General features: G+C 48.8%; 1 long non-coding RNA gene across 2 annotated transcripts; it reads right to left on the reverse strand.

Annotated features, from left to right (window-relative positions):
- Window positions 1-7,758: 7,758 nt before the first annotated feature.
- On the reverse strand, window positions 7,759-20,216 carry LOC149128651 (uncharacterized). 2 transcript variants are annotated; one of them, XR_016222643.1, is made up of 3 exons: window positions 19,304-20,216; window positions 12,385-12,406; window positions 7,759-8,878 (listed from the first exon to the last, which is right to left on the reverse strand). It is a non-coding gene; the product is annotated as an uncharacterized LOC149128651 (long non-coding RNA). The 2 variants fall into 2 exon arrangements; XR_016222644.1 differs by lacking the exon at window positions 19,304-20,216 and adding an exon at window positions 12,753-14,184.
- Between the last annotated feature and the right edge of the window lie 975 nt (window positions 20,217-21,191).

The raw sequence follows: 21,191 nt of genomic DNA on the forward strand, positions 1-21,191 counted from the left end.
GTATGTAGTGTGAATATATATATCAAAAAGTAAAGGCCGTAAACCACACAAGGGTATGTTCACGTCCTTGGAACTACAGAAAAGAACTTTCTGAAGTTTCAGAATCGTCATTGCTGTCCCAGTTTTAGCCATGAAGCTTCTGAAAACAGAGCCCAAGAAAACGTCAGCTGATTAAGACAAATATTTACAAGACATTTCTTTGAATACTGTTTTAAATTTAAGGAGCAAGAAACAAGAGAGCCAGACTGTGTCACCAACCCAGGCTCTGGCATCTGCTCCCCAATGGTTTGCCCATGTGCTGTGGCATTCCCGGTTGTAAGCAGCTGGAACCCAGCATGGTGAGGGGGCTGACGCAGGACAATATGTGACCTAAGATGTGAAAGAGACAGAGCCAGCCATGGCCATCGGAGGAGGATAGGTTCTGTAGGAACAGCCAAGTCCTGATTCATTTCTGTCGCCACAGGAAGAATGCTGGAGCATTTCAAATGCCCAAGAGCTGCAATTGCACCTGGCTGTTCCAGCATGCTTTGCAGTGAGAGAAGATTCCAGAAGGGGTCACATGAGACCACCCCATCAGCCAAGTGTGGTGCAAGGGTGCTCATTTCCCAACCGTAAGATCTGAGGACCATGCCATCTTTCAGGTAGAGTAGGAGGACCAAAGCCAGTGCACACCTGTGCCAACTTGTAGCCCTAACAACTCTCCATATATATATATATATATATATATGAACTTAAAACAATGAGATATACAGTATAGTAGGTTCAATAGTTCCTCTCCCCAAAAAAGAATTTTTTGAAGATTTATTTATTTATTTGAAAGGCAGAGTTACAGACAGAGAGACAGAGACAGAGAGAAAGATCTTCCATTTACTGGTTCACTCCCCAAATGGCTGCAAAGGCTGGAGCTGGGCTGATCCAAAGCCAGGAGGTTCTTCTCGGTTTCCCATATGGGTGCAGGGGCCCCAGAACCATCTTATACTGCTTTCCCAGGCCATAGCAGAGAGCTGGATTGGAAGTGGAACAGCCAGGACTCGAACTGGCACCCATATGGGATACCAGTGCTGCAGGCCAGGGCTTTAACCAATTGCACCACAGTGCTGGCCTCAGAGAGAAAAATCTTCCATCCACTGGTTCACTCCCCAGATGGCTGCAGAGGCTGGAGCTGGGCCAATCTGAAACCAAGAGCCAGGAGCCAGGAGCCAGGAGATTCCTCCAGGTCTCCCATGAGGGTGCAGGTGCCAAGGACTTGGGCCATTTTCTGCTGCTTTCCCAGGTGCATTAACAGAGAGCTGGATGGGAAGTGGAGCAGCCAGGACTGGAACCAGTGCCCATATGGAATGCCGGCACTACAGGTGGCAGCTTCGCCCACTGTGCCACAGCGCAGGCCCCCTAAAAGAATTTTATGTCTACCCCAGACTCTCAGAATGTAACTTGGTTTGTAAATAGTATTTGCAGAGGTAACCAGTTAAGAGGACTTCATACTTTGGAGGTTCCTTGGAAAACCAGGAAGAGAAGTCCCATGCAATCCCATAAATCCACTTTGTGGGTTTGAACATAAGAAAATAAAAACAAGGTGGTCAAGAGATACCTCCACTCCCTTCTTCATAGCGCTGTTCACAATAGCCCAACAGGGAACCAACCTAGATGACCATAAGCAGATGAATGGATCAAGAAAAGGCGGCATGCATGTATACAATGGAATATTATTCCGCCATTAAAAAGGAGGCAATGCTGTCCTCTGGAGCTGGAAGATACGACATCATGACATTAAGTAAAATCAATCATGCACATAAAGACAAAGGCCACACGTTCCCAGTCCGAGATATTAATATCATGGGAACAGAGAGGAGAATGATGAATACCAGCACATGGGAGTGTTAAGAATGGGAGTGAACCACACTGGGAAGGGCAGTAAGTTGCTCCTTAACAGATACAGGGCTGCAGTAGGATAGGAGTAACTTCTACTATTCTATCACACAGCTCCCTGACTTTGATTGACAGCCATTAACGGTATATCTGAAAACAGCTAACAGAGCGTTTCACGTATTCCCAACACAAAGAAATGACACATGTTTGACATGATGGATATGCTAATTCCCCTGCTTGGTGTATGCATGTACTAAACAGCACACTGGGCCCTTACAAGTTAAGTTTGATTGTTAGGTGTCAATCAAAAGAAATTAACATGGAAAAACAAAATGGTGAGTCCTAGATCCGGGGACTGGTGTCTGATAAGATGAAGACATACAGGCCAGCGCCGCAGCTCGCTAGGCTAATCCTCTGCCTGCGGTGCTGGCACATCAGATTCTAGTCCTAGTCGGGGCGCCGGATTCTGTCCCGGTTGCTCCTCTTCCAGTTCAGCTCTCTGCTGTGGCCTGGGAAGGCAGTGGAGGATGCCCAAGTCCTTGGCCCCTGCACCTGCATGGGAGACCAGGAGAAGCACCTGGCTCCTGGCTTTGGATCAGCACGGTGCAATGGCCACAGCGGCCACTGGGGGTGAACCAACAGCAAAGGAAGACCTTTCTCTCTGTCTCTCTCACTGTCCGCTCTGCCTGTCAAAAAAAAAAAAAAAAAAAAAAAGATGAAGACATACAGAGTCCACCATAGGAGCTGACCTTGGGCAGGTGGAGGTAGACATTGGAGTGATGGGGCTCCCAGGATGGCCTTGAGCCACCAGAAGCTGTAAGAAGCAAGCCACGATCTTCCCCCGGAGCCCCCAGATGGAGCGTTGGCACAGCCAACACCTGAAGTTCACCTTTGGAACCGTGAGAATAGGTGGTCTGGTGTTTGAAGGTTTCCAGGGGTGACAATGTGTTGTGTCCACCCCAGGCTACTAATACAACCTCTCCTAGCAAAGGGTGCATGCAATTTAAATAGATGTCCCCAAATTAACAGCAATAAATGGAAGGATAAGTATAAAAAAGAATATATGTGTGTATACTTTATAAAAATAGGTCTGGGGTCGGTGCTGTGGCGTAGCAGGTAAAGCCTCTGCCTGTAGCACCGGCATCCCATGTGGGCGCCAATTCGAGACCTAGCTGCTCCACTTCCAATCCAGCTCTCTGCTGTGGCCTGGGGTAGCAGTAGAAGATGGCCCAAGTCCTTGGGCCCCTTTACCCATGTGGGAGACCCAGAAGAAGCTCCTGGCTCCTGACTTCAGATTGGTGCAACTCCAGCCAACTGGGGAGTGAACCACTGGATGGAAGACCTCTCTCTCTCTCTCTCTCTCTCTCTCTCTGCCTCTCCTCTCTCTGTGTAACTCTGCCTTTCAAATAAATAAATAATTAATTAAAAAAGAAAAACTAGGTCAAAACATAAATATATGTGACTATCTCAATCAGTACTAAAAAGATACTTGATAATATTCAGAATCAACTTCTCTCTTTTTTTAAAAATCTCTTTATGAATCACTACTAGAAAAGCAAATTCCTAGCATGATGGAAACCATCCAAATAAACTAACTTAGGAACAAGACTGCCTGATTAACACCCAATATCCAAAATAGTCCTGGGATTGCTGGTCTATGTACTAAGGTAAAGAAAACAAGGTGAAATATTAGAAAGGACACAAACGTTAGACCAGAGAAAATTTTGTTTGCTTGTTATGTGATCTGAAGATGATTTTCCCTAGAAAATTAAGCACCAGTGTCCATGGGTAGTGTTTGGCCTGCCAGCTAGGACGTCCATGTCCCATGCTGGTGTGCATGGATGCAAAGCCTGGCTCCGGCTCCTGATACAGTTTCAGTTAACGGAGACCCCAGGGGAGGGCAGTAGTAATGGCTCAAGTAATTGGGCTGCTACCTCTCACATGGGATACCCGGGTTCCTTGTTTCCATCTTTGTCCTGGTCATTTTTGGCACTGGGGGAGTGAACCAGAAAATAGGAGCTCTCTCTCTTCACTGTTTCTCTCTCTGTGTGTCTCTCTGTTTCTCTCCATATAGCTCCTCTCAAATAATGTTTTAAAAAATGTTTAAAACGTTAGCATTATAAAATTACCATTGAAAATCTCTCCCTGTGGACAACATACATAGCCCTTGTCAGTGTGTCCAACGAAGACAATTCCTCCTTCCACATTGGCACCCTGTCTTTAGCAGGGCAACAGAATAAGTAGGAGGCTGGAGTAAATGATCCTTATTACATGGAAAATATTAAGGCAGCATAGGACAATGGCCCTGTCATTAGTGGAAACAGCCGGGTTACCTCCCCTTTCTCGTGCTGCCTCTCAGCCATTTTCTGGAAGGAACAGGCAATGGAATTATCGAACACTTTCAGGATTGCCTCTTTCCCTTTTTCTCTTTCTTCCCCCGTTTTCTTTTCCCAACTGAGCAGATATTTGAACTAGTGTACTTCAAATGCATCTATACTATGACATCATTACAGATACAACCATGCCCAAAGGTGGCCTGATTTTGCTTGATGCCAAACTTGATGAAAAACTCAACCTGCTATAAATCCCACCTCCCCCAAACCATCCTCTTCCACCAAAACTATTAGCCAAAGATCAGACTGTGCTAATTGCGGAGCGCAATGCGAGTGCTGGCGGTACACTGCACATGCTGTTTCTGTAGGCCAATCCCTTGCTGAGTGTCTCTTGCCAACAGGACCAGATGTGAGCAGCCAGGGCCACAGCCCTCGGTCCCAGGATTGGCAGATCCCGGCTCTGGCTTCTTTCAGCAGAATCTACGTCCAACGATGTGGGGTCCAGAGTGTCTCCAAGGCTACCTCATTGTCCCCATCTGCTCTCTTCTCTCCTAACCACGGAGCCGCCTTCTTCCTCTCTCGTTTTATTTGTTATTATTATCAGAGAAGCTTTTGTTTTATTTTCATGAAACCCCAGAGCAGCCACCTGATCCCACAAACCCATCAGCAGCCTTCCTACAGTCCTCCCGCAGTAAAACCAAGCTCTTCATAAAATGGCAAGTTAATATTTGTTGCCCAGAAGGTAACATAGTTTAGCCTCATTTACATATACAAAAATCAACTGTCTGTTACAAAGTAGCAGTCATTTGTTCGACAATATTAAGGAAAAGAAGTCTTGTTCATGGAGACAAAATAACTAGAAGTAAAATCCATAGAAAATATGTAAGATGTATACAAGGAGACTCACTTTGCCAAGATCCCAAAAGGTACAAAAAAAAAAAAAAAATGGAGAGACAGTCCTAATTAGAAGCTTTTGTGTTGCAGGGGTGGCAATTATCTTGAAATTAACATCTAATGGTATGAAATTTCAAATTCCCAATTGGGCTGTGAAAGTTTTTCAACAATAAAAATAAATGGAATGGCAAAACATTTATATTATCTTGTACTGAAGAAAGCCTCCCTCATAAACATAGAATGAAATCCAAAACCAATCACATAAAGTCTCAATAGATTTCACTCATAAAAATTTAAACTTTCTGCCTGGTAGAAAAAAGTTATGGAAAGGAAGAAAGTAGAAAAGTAGATGACAAGCTAAAATACAACATGTAAAGCAGAAAAGGGAATTTATATGTTTAAAGAGGTGTTTTTACTCAATAAGCTAATTAATGCTAAAGAAATGATTAAAGAATATGACTAGGTCAAAAGCAGCCAATAAGAGTATAAACTATTGTCCAGTTGCACTAATAATCTAAGCATTCTTAAGATTTAATTTTCCTTATCATTAGACAAAAAAGAAAATTCTCAAAGGCTCCGAAATTGCACATTTTCAAAACCATCAGTTGATGTACGCCTGTATAATTTTTTTAAAGATTTATTTATTTATTTGAAAGTCAGAGTTACACAGAGAGAGAAGGAGAGGCAGAGGCAGAGAGAGAGAGGTCTTCCATCTGCTGGTTCATTCCCCAAATGGCTGCAACCAACGAAGCTGCACCAATCTGAAGCCAGGAGCCAGGAGCTTCTTCCGGGTTTTCTCATATGGGTGCAGGGGCCCAAGGACTTGGACCATCTTTTACTGCTTTCCCAGGCCATAGCAGAGAGCTGGATCAGAAGTGGAGCAGCTGGAACTAGAACCAGTGTCCACATGGAATGCCAGCACTGCAGGCCAGGGTGTTAACCCCTGCACCACAGCGCCGGCCCCACCTGTATAATTTTTAAAAATGATTTGGTGAGGCAAGTGTTTGGCCTCGCCTGGATGCCCACTTCCCACATTGGAGGACCTGGATTCGAACCCCAGCTGTGGCTATGAATCCAGCTTCCAATTAATACAGCACTGAGAGGAAGGAGGTGATTATCCAAGGACTGGGTCCCCACCACCTACCTGGGAGACCCACATGGAGTTCCTGGCTCCTGGCTTTGGCCTGAACCAGCTTCAGCTGTTGCAGGCATTTAGGGAGTGAACCAGCGGATAGGAGAATTTTCTCTCTGTCTTGCTCCCCCACCCAACCCCCCTGCCACCCCACCCCTCTGCCTTTCCAATTAAAAAATAATTGAAGACCTATTTATTTATTTGAAAGGCAGAGTCAGAGAGAGAAAGAGAGACCAAGACCCTCAGGGGCATTAGCAGAGACCCGGATCAGAAATGGAGCAGCCAGTTGCCCACATGTGGGAAGCCGGTGTGGCAGGCAGTGGCTGAGTTTACTGGGCCACGGCGCTGGCCCCAAAACAGGCAGGCTATGAAGAGGCAGGAGATACGGAAGCCGATTCTGTGGGCAGCTGCATCTTCTCGGCCATCTGCTCGCTGTCTTCCTAGCTCTCCTGCTGCCTAGCGATGCTGTAAACGCAGGGTTTTTGGAAGAGCTAGAAATAAGCATGAGTGGCCAGCGCCGTGGCACAGTGGATTAATCCTCCACCTACAGCACCAGCATCCCACAGGGGCACCGGTTTGAGTCCCAACTGCTCCTCTTCCGATCCAGCTCTCTGCTGTGGCCTGGGAAAGCGGTAAAGGATGGCCCAAGTGCTTGGGCCCGTGCACCTGCATGGGAGACCTGGAAGAAGCTCCTGGCTCCTGGCTTCGGATCGGCCCAGCTCCGGCCGTTGCGGTCATTTGGGGAGTGAACCATCGGATGGAAGACCTCCCTCTCACTGTCTGTAACTCTACCTCTCAAATAAATAAATAAAAATTTTGAAGAAAAAAAAAAAAGAAATAAGCACGAGCAAGAAAGGAAACCTGCCTCGTTCCATTTAGTTTCATTACATTTTGAACACGCGTAGATAAAGTGCAAACGCCTTGCTTAAAAGGTGCTTCCTTTTCTGCACAGTCAGGAATTAGCAGAACATTGAATTACGAAGGCTGTGGTCCCTGGTGTCACAAGTTAACGTCCCACTGTAATACGAAGCATAGTTAAATGCACTTTGCAGGCAGAGCCCTGCACTCAGCGGTCCCCAGCATTTTTAATTGCTTAGCTTCTGTGCCCATGTTCTTTGGTAGAACAGGTTCCTTGAGCTCCGCTCTCTGTCAGAGCTGAATGCTTTCTGTGACATCTCTGGTGGTGGTCTTACAATGTTGCTAATATGATGTGAAAATTTGACATTTAAAAAAATGTTCTTAGTACAATATTAAGTCATCAACCAGCGGAATTTCAGACCAAATGACTTTACAGTATTTTATTATATTGGTCCTTGAAATTTCCTTTTTAAGGATAATTTGCCTCTAAATTGTAACTGCAGGGTGTGAGTATTTAAAAAAATTATTTATTTATTTGAAAGTCAGTGTTAAACACGGGGCGGGGGGGGGTCTTCCATCCACTGGTTCACTCCCTAATTGGCCACAATGGCCAGAGCTGCACCGAGCAGAAGCCAGGAGCCCAGAGCTTCTTCCAGGACTCCCAAGCAGGTACAGGGGCTTGAGGGCTTGGGCCATCTTTTACTGCTTTCCCAGGCCACAGAGTAGAGATGGATTGGAAATGGAGCAGCTGGGGCTCAAACTGGTGCCCATATGGGATGCCGGCACTGCAGAAGGGGGCTTTACCCTCTACACCACAGCGCCGTCCCCACGGTTCAAATGCCCACAACAGCTGGGCCAGGCTGAAGCCAGAAGCCAAGAACTCCATCCAGGTCTCCCACAAGGGTGGCAGGGGGCCCAAGTACTTAAGCCAGTACCCATTGCCCAGCCCGGTGCATTAGCAGGAAGCTGGATCAGAAGCAGAGACAGATCTCCACCCAGACAGTCCTTATATGAGATGCAGGCATCCCAAGGGGTGGCCCAAGCTGCTATACCACAAGCCCACCCTGGAGTAGATTATTTAGAAAGATGAAGAAGCAGGCCAAGGAGTTGTAAGAGTTGCAATGGAGGATGGGAAGTGAAGAGTAGGGTGAGGAGGGGGCGGTGCCTGCTGTTTTTCATCATAAGCCTGAGAGCAAAATTTAGCTTCCAACTACTTGTATGCATAAAACACACACAAAAAATATGAATTTTTTATGGAAAAGCAGACACAAATACAGACAATTACAGCAATATAAGATAAATACCCAAAGCGAAGCATGATGTGTGGTATACGTGAACCACAGAACAACCACATCTGAGTATAATTAAAGTTGTGTTTGGCTTGGTGGTTTGGTTGTAGGATTGGGGAAGCAGAGAACACTTGGGAATATTTTCATTTCTTTCATTCTGGGATGGTGTGTAAGAGAAAGATATTTTATTTTTTTAAGGTTTTATTTTATTTATTTGACAGGTAGAGTTGCAGACAGTGAGATGGAGAGACAGAAAGAGAGGTCTTCCATCCACTGGTTCACTCCCCAAATGGCAGGGATGGACAGAGCTGAGCTGATCTGTAGCCGGGAGCCAGGAGCTTCTTCCGGGTCTCCCACATGGGTGCAGGGGCCCAAGGACTTCTGCTTTCCCAGGCCACAGCAGAGAGCTGGATCGGAAGTGGAGGCAGCCAGGACTCAAACCCGTGCGTACATGGGATGCCCGCACCACAGATGGAGGATGAAGCAACTGCGCCCCAGCGCCGGCCCTGAGAAAGACATTTTATCTTATTTTATTTTTATTTTTTTGACAGGCAGAGTGGACAGTGAGAGAGAGAGACAGAGAGAAAGGTCTTCCTTTGCCGTTGGTTCACCCTCCAATGGCTGCTGCGGCCTGTGTGCTGTGGCTGGCGCACCGCGCTGATCTGATGGCAGGAGCCAGGTGCTTCTCCTGGTCTCCCATGGGGTGCAGGGCCCAAGCACTTGGGCCATCCTCCACTGCACTCCCTGGCCACAGCAGAGAGCTGGCCTGGAAGAGGGGCAACCGGGACAGAATCCGGCGCTCCGACCGGAACTAGAACCCGGTGTGCCGGCGCTGCAGGCGGAGGATTAGCCTAGTGAGCCGCGGCGCCGGCCGAGAAAGACATTTTAAACAGCAAACAGGAAAAGGCCAAACAGCAGAGTTCCTGCTCACAAGTTCTGCTCCTGTGTGTGCACAGCTGTGAGGTTGCCTGCCTTGAGCCTGGTCTGTTTTTACACACTTGCCTGGTGGGAACGAGACTCTTTGCTGACACCTGGTGGATGAGAGCCATAATGAGTACAAACAGTCCCACCACCTGCAGAGCACACCCTGGGCGGGCTAGGCTTGGAGCAGCATCACCTGTAAAACACCCGCCGGCTTTGTGGCACCTGCTCCCACTTGCCCTAACCTGCCACACTACTGTTGCCCTTCTCTTTCTCTTTCTCCCTGGGCTTTCTGTTAAGGAAGACACAGTCTCACCTCCCACTTCCGGCCCCACTGAGGGACCTCCGGAAAGCACCTTGCTGGCTTAGGGCTGACTCTTGCCCCACCCACTGGGACCAGTGCTGGGCCCGGACCCAACAGGGGCCAGAAAGCTTTGGGTGCCCTTTCTCTCTCCTTTCTCCTTCCCTTCCCTTGGGACTCTTTTCTTTTTCTTTTCTTTCTTTTTTTTTCTTTTTCTTTTTCTTTTCTTTTTTTTTTTTTTTTTAAGATTTGTTTGAAAAAGTGATGAGATAGATCATCCTCTGGGTCACTTCCCAAACGGCCGCAACAGCCCAGGCCAAATCTAAGAGCCTGAAGCTTCATCTGGGTCTCCTGTGTGGGTGGCAGGGGCCCAAGCTCTTGGGCCATCCCCTGCTGCCTTCCCAGGCGCATTAGCAGAGAGCTGAATGGTAAGTGGAGCAGCCAGGACTCTCGACTGGTGCCCTGCCATGCGAGGCCAGTGCTGCAGGCGACAGCTGGGCCACAGCACCAGCCAGCCCAGGACGCTGGTTTTATTCGACTTGGCCTCTGCTCAATGCTCCTGATTCAGCCCCCTGGAACATCTGTCCCTCCCATCTCTGCTGGTGTGCGTCACTCCGAGGACTGGCTGAGACACATGGGCCTGACAAACACCCTCCACTCTCCCTGGGTCTCAGGCCTTCCTCTCTCGTACTGTGTGTGGGAACTTGAATGAGCAGGTTTATGATTTGAGAACACAGTCCCCTATGCTGACCTGCACGGTGTGATGCTACCAGTTCTCTGGATTACTTTCTAAAACCCATAATCCCACACTGGATTAAAAGATTTATCTCGCGTGAACCCTTTCCTCGCTTTCCATCTCCCCTGACACCACGAAGGGGGAAGCAGGAACCTGCAGCAAGGCCATCGCTGCTAGTGGAAGTTTCTGGAATTCTCTGGAACATTGTCTAGAAACCAAGCACACCGTGAATCCCAAGGCCTTCCGCCAACTTCAGTCCCCTATCGGGTTTCAACCCTGCGAAAATTTAAAGGAATTGCAGTAATTCAGTCCAGAAAGAAAAGAAAGACAAAGAAGATGGGAACAGTTTGAACACTTTCAAAAATTTAAAAATTAAATAAATAAAAAAAGGATAATTAAAAGAGTCTCGCCATTCATTTTTATTTATGCCCAATAAAATCGTCTAACCTGAAATTACATAACGTTGGATTAGAGCAGGTGGTTAAGAGTGTGGATGGGGACCAGCGCTGTGGTGCAGCTGGTTAAAGCCCCAGCCTGCAGTGCCAGCATCCCATATGGGCGCCAGTTTGAGTCCCAGATGCTCCACTTCCCATCCAGCTCTCTGCTATGGCCTGAGAAAGCAGTAGAAGGTGGCCCAAGTCCTTGGGCCCCTGCACCCGTGTGGGAGACCCGGGGGAGGCTCCTGGCTCCTGGCTTCAGATTGGCACAGCTCCGCCCATTGCGGATGGAATTCCATCCACCAGCAGATGAAAGACCTCTCTCTCCTCTTGCTATCTCTCTCTGTAACTCTGTCTTTCAAATAAACAAAATAAATATTTTTTTTAAAGAGTGTGGATGAATTAAACTGTGAAAGAGCACCTCACTCACACTGCAGAGATTTTTTTTTTCTTTTGCTTTGTTGTAAGTCCCCTAGGGGACAATGAAGAATGGTCTCTTGGGAGCTACCTAGAGCCCTGGGATTCTAGGCTACTCTATCAACACGTGCTAATCTGCAACGCTGCATTGTTAGACACCTGTGAGGCACCAAGGGTGCTAACTCACATGGGGGCAAGCGTCTATCCATCTACCATTTATTACCTATCCATCCATCCGACTACCTACCCACCTACCTGTCATCTATCTGTCCACCTGCCCACCCATATGTCTATGTATGGATCTATCACCTATCTATTGTCAATCTGTCTTTAGTAATAAATAGGTTATTATATCTAGCATTTCTAGATGATCAGAAAAGGGGTGAAGCAAATCCTCCCTCCAAACGGTACCATCCACTCTACCCACCTAGCTGCTGTGAACTTTTTCTCCAACTCTGTATCATCAGAAACCAACTGCCATCCTTCACAGGTCATCGGAAAATCTAAACTACCGGTAACACCTTAGTCAATGCATCTAAGGTGTAGGAAATTGCACAGTGATAAAATTTCCAACCCTTCTACTTTTTAAATACCAATAACCCTTACTTTTCTTCTCAATGTTCCACTAGATATAATAATCTATTACTAAAGGTAGATTGACAATAGATTGTCTATTATAGATAGATTGATAGATTTTGTAGGTAGATGGATAGATAGCTAGACGTTTGGGTGGGCAGATGAACAGACAGATAACAGGTAGGTGGGTAGGTAGTCGGATGGTGAATAGATAATAAATGATAGATGGATAGACAGGCGATAGATGATAGATACAGATAAGATAGGAATACGTCCAGTTGCTCCTTTTCCAGGCCAGCTCTCTGCTGTGGCCCGGGAGTGCAGTGGAGGATGGCCCAAGTGCTTGGGCCCTGTACCCACACGGGAGACCAGGAGGAAGCACCAGGCTCCTGGCTTTGGATTGGCCCAGAGCACCAGCCGTAGCAGCCATTTGGGGGTTTGGGGGGTGAGCCAACGGAAGGAAGACCTTTCTCTTTCTCTCTCTCTCACTGTCTAACTCTGCCTGTCCAAAAAAAAAAAAAAAAAGATAGATAGAAATACGTGATGCACACATACGGAACAAATGTATGTTCCAAAACAATGAGACTTGCCATTTGACATAACCAGTAGAATACAAATATTTACCTTTTCTCTCTCCCAGCTCCCACTGAAATAATAAAAGAAATAGAAATTATTAAAATAAACCCATAGCAATTCCCATAAGCCAGAGCAGTGCCACAGAACAGACCAGATGGCGACAAATTTAGAAATAAAGCAGAGGGGGAATAACGGGTGCCAAACTCAACAGATCTGAGGAGCACAGCAACCGAAGTCAACCGGGAGGGCCCCCAGTTAGGGCACTACCAGCAGCACCTCTGATCCAGCCCAAGCACCAGCGGTGGGTGCGCCCAGCTGGCGCTTGGCTCTGCCTTCTGTAATGACCCGTCTGCAGAGTTCCAGGCGTGCCCTTGAGCCCAGGAGCTGAGCTCTCGCACATCTGCCTTGTTGCTTACCTGGCTGTCGGGTCTGATGGCCCCGGGCTCCCCTGGGGACACTTCGGAGAGGGTCCCGGGCAGATCCACAAGGCACTGATGTGAAAACACGTGGCAGCCCAGGGAGGGCGATGTTAAACACCTATAGCATTTAACTTTTTGGCTGAGTAGTAATGAGAACATGATTTGTTACATTATTATACTTCTTGCATGAGTAAAGTTCTTCCTAACAATTTTTAAGAAGTGCAACAATCTCATGATGGGAAAAAATATTTATCTGGTGTTTTGTTGCTATTTCCTTCAGTTTCTTCTTAAATGACTTCAAATAATATTAAACTTAGGGGGCCAGTGCTGTGGCGTAGTGAGTAAAGCCTCCGTCTGCAGCGCTGGCATCCCACATGGGCGCCGGTTAGAGTCCCGGCTGCTCCACTTCTGATCCAGCTCTCTGCTATGGCCTGGGAAAGCAGTAGAAGATGGCCCAAGTCCCTGGGCCCCTGCACCCACGTGGGAGACCCAGAAGAAGCTCCTGGCTCCTGGCTTTGGATTGGCTCAACTCTGGCTGTTGTGGCCATTTGGGGAGTGAACCCTCGGATGGAAGACCTCTCTCTCTCTCTCTTTCTGCCTCTGCCTCTCTATAATTCTGCCTTTCAAACAAATACATAAATCTTTATTTAAAAAATTCAGCTTAGTAAATTTTGTTTTCACAAACACCATGAGTGGTACCATTACAATTTTCTGAAATTATTTCTGAGAGTGCTTGTGTGGACACATGCACACAAATACACAGAAATGTGTCTGTGTCAGTGTCCAGAAAATATTAACATGGGTGTTTTTCAGGATATAGTGTGATTTGTGGTCTTGGGTTTTATTTTTAAAATATCAGGTTTTTTTTTTTTTTTTTTGACAGGCAGAGTGGACAGTGAGAGAGAGAGACAGAGAGAAAGGTCTTCCTTTGCCGTTGGTTCACCCTCCAATGGCCGCTACGGCCAGCGCACCGTGCTGATCCGAAGCCAGGAGCCAGGTGCTTCTCCTGGTCTCCCATGGGGTGCAGGGCCCAAGGACCTGGGCCTATTAGTCAGTTTCCATCACTGTAGCAAAAGCACCTGACAAAGGGCTCTTTTAAATGAAGAAAGTGAGGTTCATGGAGCTGCAGCTTTGGAGACACCAGGGCACGGCACCTGCACTGACTTATTTCTGCTGAGAACCTCCCAGCAAATGGCAGAGAGGATGGCATTGATAAGCATGTGTAGTGGGCAGTCACATCTGTTTTTTTTTTTTTTTTTTAAGATTTGTTTATTTATTTGAAAGGCACAGTTACTGAGAGCAGAGGCAGAGAGAGAGAGAGAGGTCTTCCATCCAATGGTTCATTCCCCAGGTGCCCGCAACAGCCGGAGCTGTGCCAATCCAAAGCCAGGAGCCAGGAGCTTCTTCCAATTCTCCCACGTGGGTGCAGGGGCCCAAGTACTTGGGCCATCTCCTTTCTACTGCTTTCCCAGGCCATAGCAGAGAGCTGGATGGGAAGTGGAGCAGCTGGGACTGGAACTGGTGCCCATATGGGATGCCAGAGCTGCAGGTGGCAGCTTTACCTGCTACACCACAGTGCCAGTCCCATGGTCACATCTTGAACCAGAAGCAGAGAGGACAGGAGAGGTCTGCTTGCCCCTCTTATAAAACAATCTTCTCTCAAGTGCTCAGGGGATCCTTCGAGAACTACCTTCCAAGAGCACAATCCCAGTGATGTGAGGACTTCCATGGGACCCCAGCACCACCACCCCGGGGACCAGCCCTCCAATCACTGGACACTTGAGGGCACAGCATTGGGCATATATTATTTGTAGGGGGAAAAATAGGTGATAAACCTTTTGAGTTGAAAATCTTGGGACCTGGACCGTGTTCAACTACGGCATAACGCAGAGGGAAGAAGTAGTCTCCCATTGCTCTGCAGAGTAGCCAAGGCTCACATTGGCAAGCAGTTGAGCAGTGGCTGCTGAGAGAGGGTAAGGAACCAGCAGCAAGGCCAGGGCGTCAACAACACCAGCTCTGAGCCCAGCCTCCCTCTCTGCTGATCACACCCACAAAAATGAGCGAATCACCAGCACAACCAACAGTGCCCGGGAATCCAGCTCTGGAGAACAGAAGGCGTTCTGTTGAGCATGTAACCACCTTGGCAGTGAGTGTAAAGCCTGCATGTCAGCCTCACGGGGCCCTGGGTCACCTTGCCATGGAGCAAGTAGACTGGGCGGTAGGGCTGGCATTGTGGTGTAGCAGGTAAAGACACCGCCTGCAGTGCCGGCATCCCATATGGGCGCCAGTTCGAGTCCTGGTTGCTCCACTTCCGATCCAGCTCTCTGCTATGGCCTAGGAAAGTAGTAGAAGATGGCCCAAGTGATTAGGCCACTGCACCCACATGGGAGACCCAGAAGAAGCTCCTGGCTCCTGGCTTCGGATTGGTGCAGCTCTGGCCATTGCAGCCAATTGGGGAGTGAACCAGGGGATGAAAGACCTCTCTCTCTCTCTGCCTCTCCTTCTCTCTGTGTGTAACTCTGCCTTTCAAATGAATAAATAAATCTTCTTCTTTTTTTTTCTTTGACAGGCAGAGTAGACAGTGAGAGAGAGAGAGAGAGAGAGACAGAGAGAAAGGTCTTCCTTTGCCGTTGGTTCACCCTCCAATGGCCGCCATGGCCAGCGCGCTGCGGCTGGCGCACTGCGCTGATCTGAAGGCAGGAGCCAGGTGCTTCTCCTGGTCTCCCATGGGGTGTAAGCACTCGGGCCATCCTCCACTGCACTCCCGGGCCACAGCAGAGAGCTGGCCTGGAAGAGGGGCAACCGGGACAGAATCCGGCGCCCCGACCGGGACTAGAACCTGGTGTGCCAGTGCCGCAAGGTGGAGCATTAGCCTAGTGAGCCGCGGCGCCAGCCCAATCTTCTTTTTTTTAAGGGCCACGTTCTGTACTATCCCAATCATAGCACATCCTAGGGAAAGCAGATCAAGGGAGACAGATGAGTAGCTGCAGGGGATTGGGAGTTGTGGGCTAGAGTGAGCACAGAGGATTTTTAGGGCGCTGAGCGGAACCCTGCGAGCATGGATACATGACATGGCATGTGCATTTGTCCAACACCAGGAGTGAGCAACAGTGTCAAGTGTGGGCTCAGGCTGACAGTGCTGTGTGCATGTAGGACCATGAGTTGCAGCAACTGCACCACCCTGTCCGGGGTGCTGAAGACAGGGGAGGCTGTGCAGGTGCAGGGACAGGAGGAAAGTCCTAGGGAAATCTGAGTCTTCATAAAAGTCTTTCTCCCATTTCAGTGGTGGAAAAAAAATTCCAGATACGCCGAGCACCACTGGTTCTGCAGATCATGGGGGGCAGCTGTGAAGGTTCCAGTAGCAGGGATCCTGCCTGCTATACGAGAGTTCCCGGCTCATGAGTGCTTGGTCATGAGTGAAGATGGAAATCTCAAAACCTCTCTCTCTCTCTCTCTCTTTCTCTCTCTCTCTCTCTCTCTCTCTCTGCTCTCTCAAATAAATTACCAGCAAAGACATTGTCCCTGTGGAAAAAAAAATTGGCAAATCTCAAAGATTCTGGTTCCAGCACAACTTAATATCCCATCCCTAACTTGACACACATCCATAGGACTTTGTCAGCTAATGCATCACCCCTGGACCACCATCAATTATCAAAGAACATTTCCCTCCCACAGAAATTTCCATAAGAGCACCAGATGCAGGGACCAGAGTGATGCCCTGGATTGGGCTCACCCAGACCTGACTGTTGTGGACATCGGGGGGAGACCCATAAGGTGCCAGATCTCTCTTTCTCTCTCTCACTTACTTGCTTTCACTCTCGCTCTCTCTCCTTCACTCTCTGTCGCTCTGCCTTTCAAATAAATAAATAAGCAAATCTTTTTTTTTTTTAAAAAGAACCTCGTATGCAGCAAGAAAAACAGCTCAACAGGGGCTAGCGCTGTAGGACAGCAGGTTAAAGCCCTGGCCTGAAGCGCCAGCATCCCATATGGGTACCAGTTCGAGTCCCGGCTGCTCCTCTTCTGATCCAGCTCCCTGCTACAGCCTGGGAAAGCAGTGTAAGATGGCCCAAGTCCTTGGGCCCCTGCACCTGCTTGGGAGACCCGGAAGAAGCTCCTGGCTCCTGGCTTTGGATTGGAATAGCTCCGGCCATTGCGGCCATCTGGGGAGTGAACCATTGGATGGAAGACCTCTCTCTGTGTCTCTACCTCTCTCTGTAACTCTTTCAAATAAATGAAAAAAGAAAAAAGAAAAACAGCTCAGCAACAAGAGCAGGGAAATCTGCTCACATAAAGATGTTTACAGAGGCTGCTCGCTGCTCTTCAGGAATCTGTACCTTGAACGATGACAGGGGACAGGGGGACATCAGGAGGGTTCCTGGGGGGCTGCAGGCTGCAGACAAGGAAACAGAAGTGAAGCGGACAAGCAAAAAGACACGGTGGAAGCTGCACCACGAGCTTACTGGAAGTGAGCTTCAGGGGAGGTGTAAAACCCGACCAGCTCGCCCACCCTGGGGCCAGCACGGCACAGCCGAGTGAATGCACCCTGTGATGAGGCTTGGAGAGGAGCGAGAAGGCAAAGGAGTGCTGAATAAAAGGCAGGTGCAGATAAGCATCAGGCGGTCGTCCAAAGCCAAGTCCAAGTCCGGACAGATCTGACACCGGCGGGTCGTCCAAAGCCAAGTCCGTACAGATCTGACACCGGCGGGCAGGATGACTCAGGGCAGCCCACTGATGCTGACAACAAGCTGAACTTCACATAAGAGCCGTGTCAGCTCCGCATCAAGGAGGCTACACTGCGCTCCCCGTGCCTGCAGGCCCCGGAGGAGATCTCTGCCCGTGGCTGTGGCCAGCCGCGGCTGCCTCGGGGCCATCGGGGCTTGGGGACTTATTGTTGTGTGTGCCCCAGCGAGCTCAGAAGAGAGAGTTTTGAATTGATGAAAAAGCGAGACCTGCATTTTGAAGGGTGGCTTTGGGATTCTATAAAAGATCTTGCTGAAAGCATTGTGAAGCGATTTATGACAGTGGGTCCTGCTCCCGGGATCACAGCTAGGGAACTGCTGGCTAACCAGCAACTAGCAGGCAACCCACTGCTTTGGCTGCATCAACAGAGACGGTAGAAGTGATTGAAGAATGCAAAAGAACCCTGGGGAACAGGTGAGGAACACACAGCAGCCCCAAAGAAGCACAATCAGCCACTCCAGGATGCGTGGGAAGGTATCAAGGGTGATGGGGGGGGGGATGTCACCAGCATCAGACACCAAAGAGGAGAAACACCCACCCCCTCATGGAAGGACAGCCTCTGTGGCCAGTAAGGAGGTGAGCTGGATGGTTTGCACGTCTCCTCCTCAGGTTGTATACCCAGCCACCAGAAACACCCCATGTGACTTCAAGGCCAGGACTAGCAACCAAGTGCATGGCTCCACCCAAGACCTATGGACAACTGAAGAGGAATGTTTAGGCCCCTCCAGGCAGGCTTATGTTTCCTGAGCTCATGGGGCAGGAGAGTCTGTGGCATCAGACTGAAGCTAACCCTGCACAGTAGCCAGCATTGCATTGACGTGATAGGAGAAATGCCAAGGGGCTGGGGGCAGGCTGCAGCTGCAGAGAACTCAAGGTACAGTGTGTGCAAGAGTTGTCTGGGTGGGCAGATGCCCTCCAAGCAGGAAGGGCACTTGGGAGGGCGTAGGGTATACGTGCACAGTTTTCCTTATTCTGATGGTTAATTCTGTATGTCCTGGGGCTGGCATTGTGGAATAGCAGCTTAAGCCTCCACCCGCCATGCTGGCATCCCTTATGGGCACTGGTTTGAGTCCTGGCTGCTCCACTTGCAATCCAGCTCCCTGCTAATGACCTGGGAAAAGCAGTGGAAGATGGCCCAGGTGGTTGGGTCCCTGCACCCATGTGGGAGATCCAGAAGAAGCTCCAGGCTCCTGGCTTCAGTCTGGCCCAGCCCTGGCCATTGTGGGCATTTGGAGAGTGAATCAGCAGATGGAAGATATCTGTGTGTGTGTGTGTGTGTGTGTGTCCTCCTCTCTCTATAACTCTGCCTTTCAAATAATTTTTTTTAAAGATTTATTTATTTAACTTGAAAGTCAGAGTTACACAGAGAGGTAGAGACAGAGAGAGAGGTCTTCCATCCGCTGGTTCACTCCTCAATTGGCTTCAACGGCCAGAACTGCACGGAGCCGAAGCCAGGAGCCAGTAGCTTCTTCCGGGTTTCCCACGTGAGTGCAGAGGCCCAAGCACTTGAACCATCTTCTACTGCTTTCTCAGGCCATAGCAGAGAGCTGGATCGGAAGTGGAGCAGCCAGGTCTTGAACCAGCGTCCATATGGGATGCCGGCACTGCAGGTGGCAGCTTTATCCGCTATGCCACAGCGCTGGCCCCTCAAATAAATTTTTGAAAAATTTCATGTCACCTTGACTGGCCACAGTATGCCCAGATTCAACATTATTTCAGGGCATGTCTGGGAGGGTGTTAAATCCCTCATACAATCCAAATACAACCAATCCATACTTAAAGCCAGATCATCCAGCTCTAAGGCTCACCTATGGTCTTTCTTCCCATGGGACAATCCTGACTCCACCTCTGACCCAGCAGGGCTGAACACCACAGCCTGGCTTCCAGAAAGGGCAGGGGCCTCTCCTCTTCCATTGCTTAACAGAAAATGATGGAGCAGCTTCTACGTGCGGGCTGCATGCTGGGTGTGGGTGCTGGCAGTGCAGAGGTGAAGAAGAAAGTCCCGGCCCATGGCCCTGCACAGGGAGGAGCCTGCTTACGGTCAATAAGGGGGTGTGGTTGTCGCTCCCCGTCTTCGTGGAGGAACGACACAAGACCCTGCGCTGTTCTTTTGTCTGCTCGGCCCTCCCCGGGTTTGCTGCTGGTTCTTCCTGGGTTGGCTACCGACCCTTCCACCTCCGTGGAAGGGCGGTTCCCCCAGCCACTTTACCCACTTCCGCGGGGGAGCAGCACACCGCCGGCCGGCTCTCTCGGGGGCTGCACAGGTGTTCCTTCAGATAGATGTTCCTGGTGCATGTTGTCTCTCTCCTCCTTTATAGTCCTCTTCCACCAATCCCAACTCTGCTACCCACACGCCGAGTACGCTGCTCTCCTCCGATCAGGAGCAGGTCCTGCTGCTTATTGGTTGAACTGGAGGCAGCTGTGTAGAAGCTGTTTCCTCCTCTCCCAGCACCATATTGTGGGAGAGCAGATGCATAGAATAAGTCTTAATTCCAATAACAGTCTCGTCCGAGTTGCTCCCAGTTGCTCCCCACAGTGGTGAGGGAGGCAGTGGGACTGCATGATCAGAAGCCAAGGAGATCACGTTTGGAATGAGACCTGCAAGTGCCAACAACTGTCAGCAAGATGGAGGGTGGGAAGCCAGGACCCACCTTCACCCTCTGAAACATCCTCAGACAAATTTCCTTTGTGAGGAATCTGCAGCGATTCAAAGAGGAAAAATAAAACTGCAAGACTAATGGAAAGCAAACAATAAAATAGTAATAGTAACCCACCCCTTTAAAAAATACTGAAAATACAAATGGATAATCTCTTCAACCAAAAGACGTGACAGCTGAATAGGGGAAAAGTTAAGGGACTCGGGAAGCCAGCTATTTTCTATCTACAAGAAACTCCTTAGAGTTAAAGGCATTTGTAGGCTGGAAGTAAAGAGGTAGGGAATGACATCCCACACAAATGACAGACAAAAGAGAGCAAGGATGGCTACACTGGTAGCAGATACATCAGACTTGAAGTATTTCAATTAAGAAATTGCCACAGGGCTGGTGCTGTGGTGTAGGGGGTAAAGCCCCCGCCTGCAGTGCTGGCATCCCATTGGGGCGCTGGTTCGACTCCCAGCTGCTCCTCTTCTGATCCAGCTCTCTGCTATGGCCTGGGAAAGCAGTGGAAGATGGCCCCAAGTCCTTGGGCCCCTGCACCTGTGTCAGAGACCCGGAAGATGCTCCTGGCTCCTGGCTCCTGGCTTTGGATCGGTGCAGCTCTGACCATTGCGGCCAACTGGGGAGTGAACCAGAGGATAGAAGACACCCTTCTCCCTCTCTCTCTGCCTCTCTTTCTCTCTCTGTGTAACTCTGACTTTCAAATAGTAAATAAATCTTTTAAAAAGTTACCACAACAGAAAAAGAAGGGCATTATACAATGACTAAAAAAAAAAAAAAAAAGGAAGACTCCATCAGGAAGATGTAACAGTTATAAATATATATATACCCAACATCAAAATACATAAAGCCAAGTATAGAAAGCCAACACTGGCAGAACTAGGAGAACAGATAGAATAATAATAGGAGACTCCAACACTCTGCCTTCAAGAATGGATAGAACATCAAGACACGAGGTCAACGAGAAAATAGCAGACTTGGACAACACCATAGACCAAATGGAGGTAAAAGACCTTCTAAAGGACATTTCACTCAACAG

This window comes from Oryctolagus cuniculus, chromosome 1 (assembly GCF_051225735.1).
Source record: "Oryctolagus cuniculus isolate XC-2025 breed Fujian yellow rabbit chromosome 1, ASM5122573v1, whole genome shotgun sequence".
Taxonomy (NCBI): Eukaryota; Metazoa; Chordata; class Mammalia; order Lagomorpha; family Leporidae; genus Oryctolagus; species Oryctolagus cuniculus.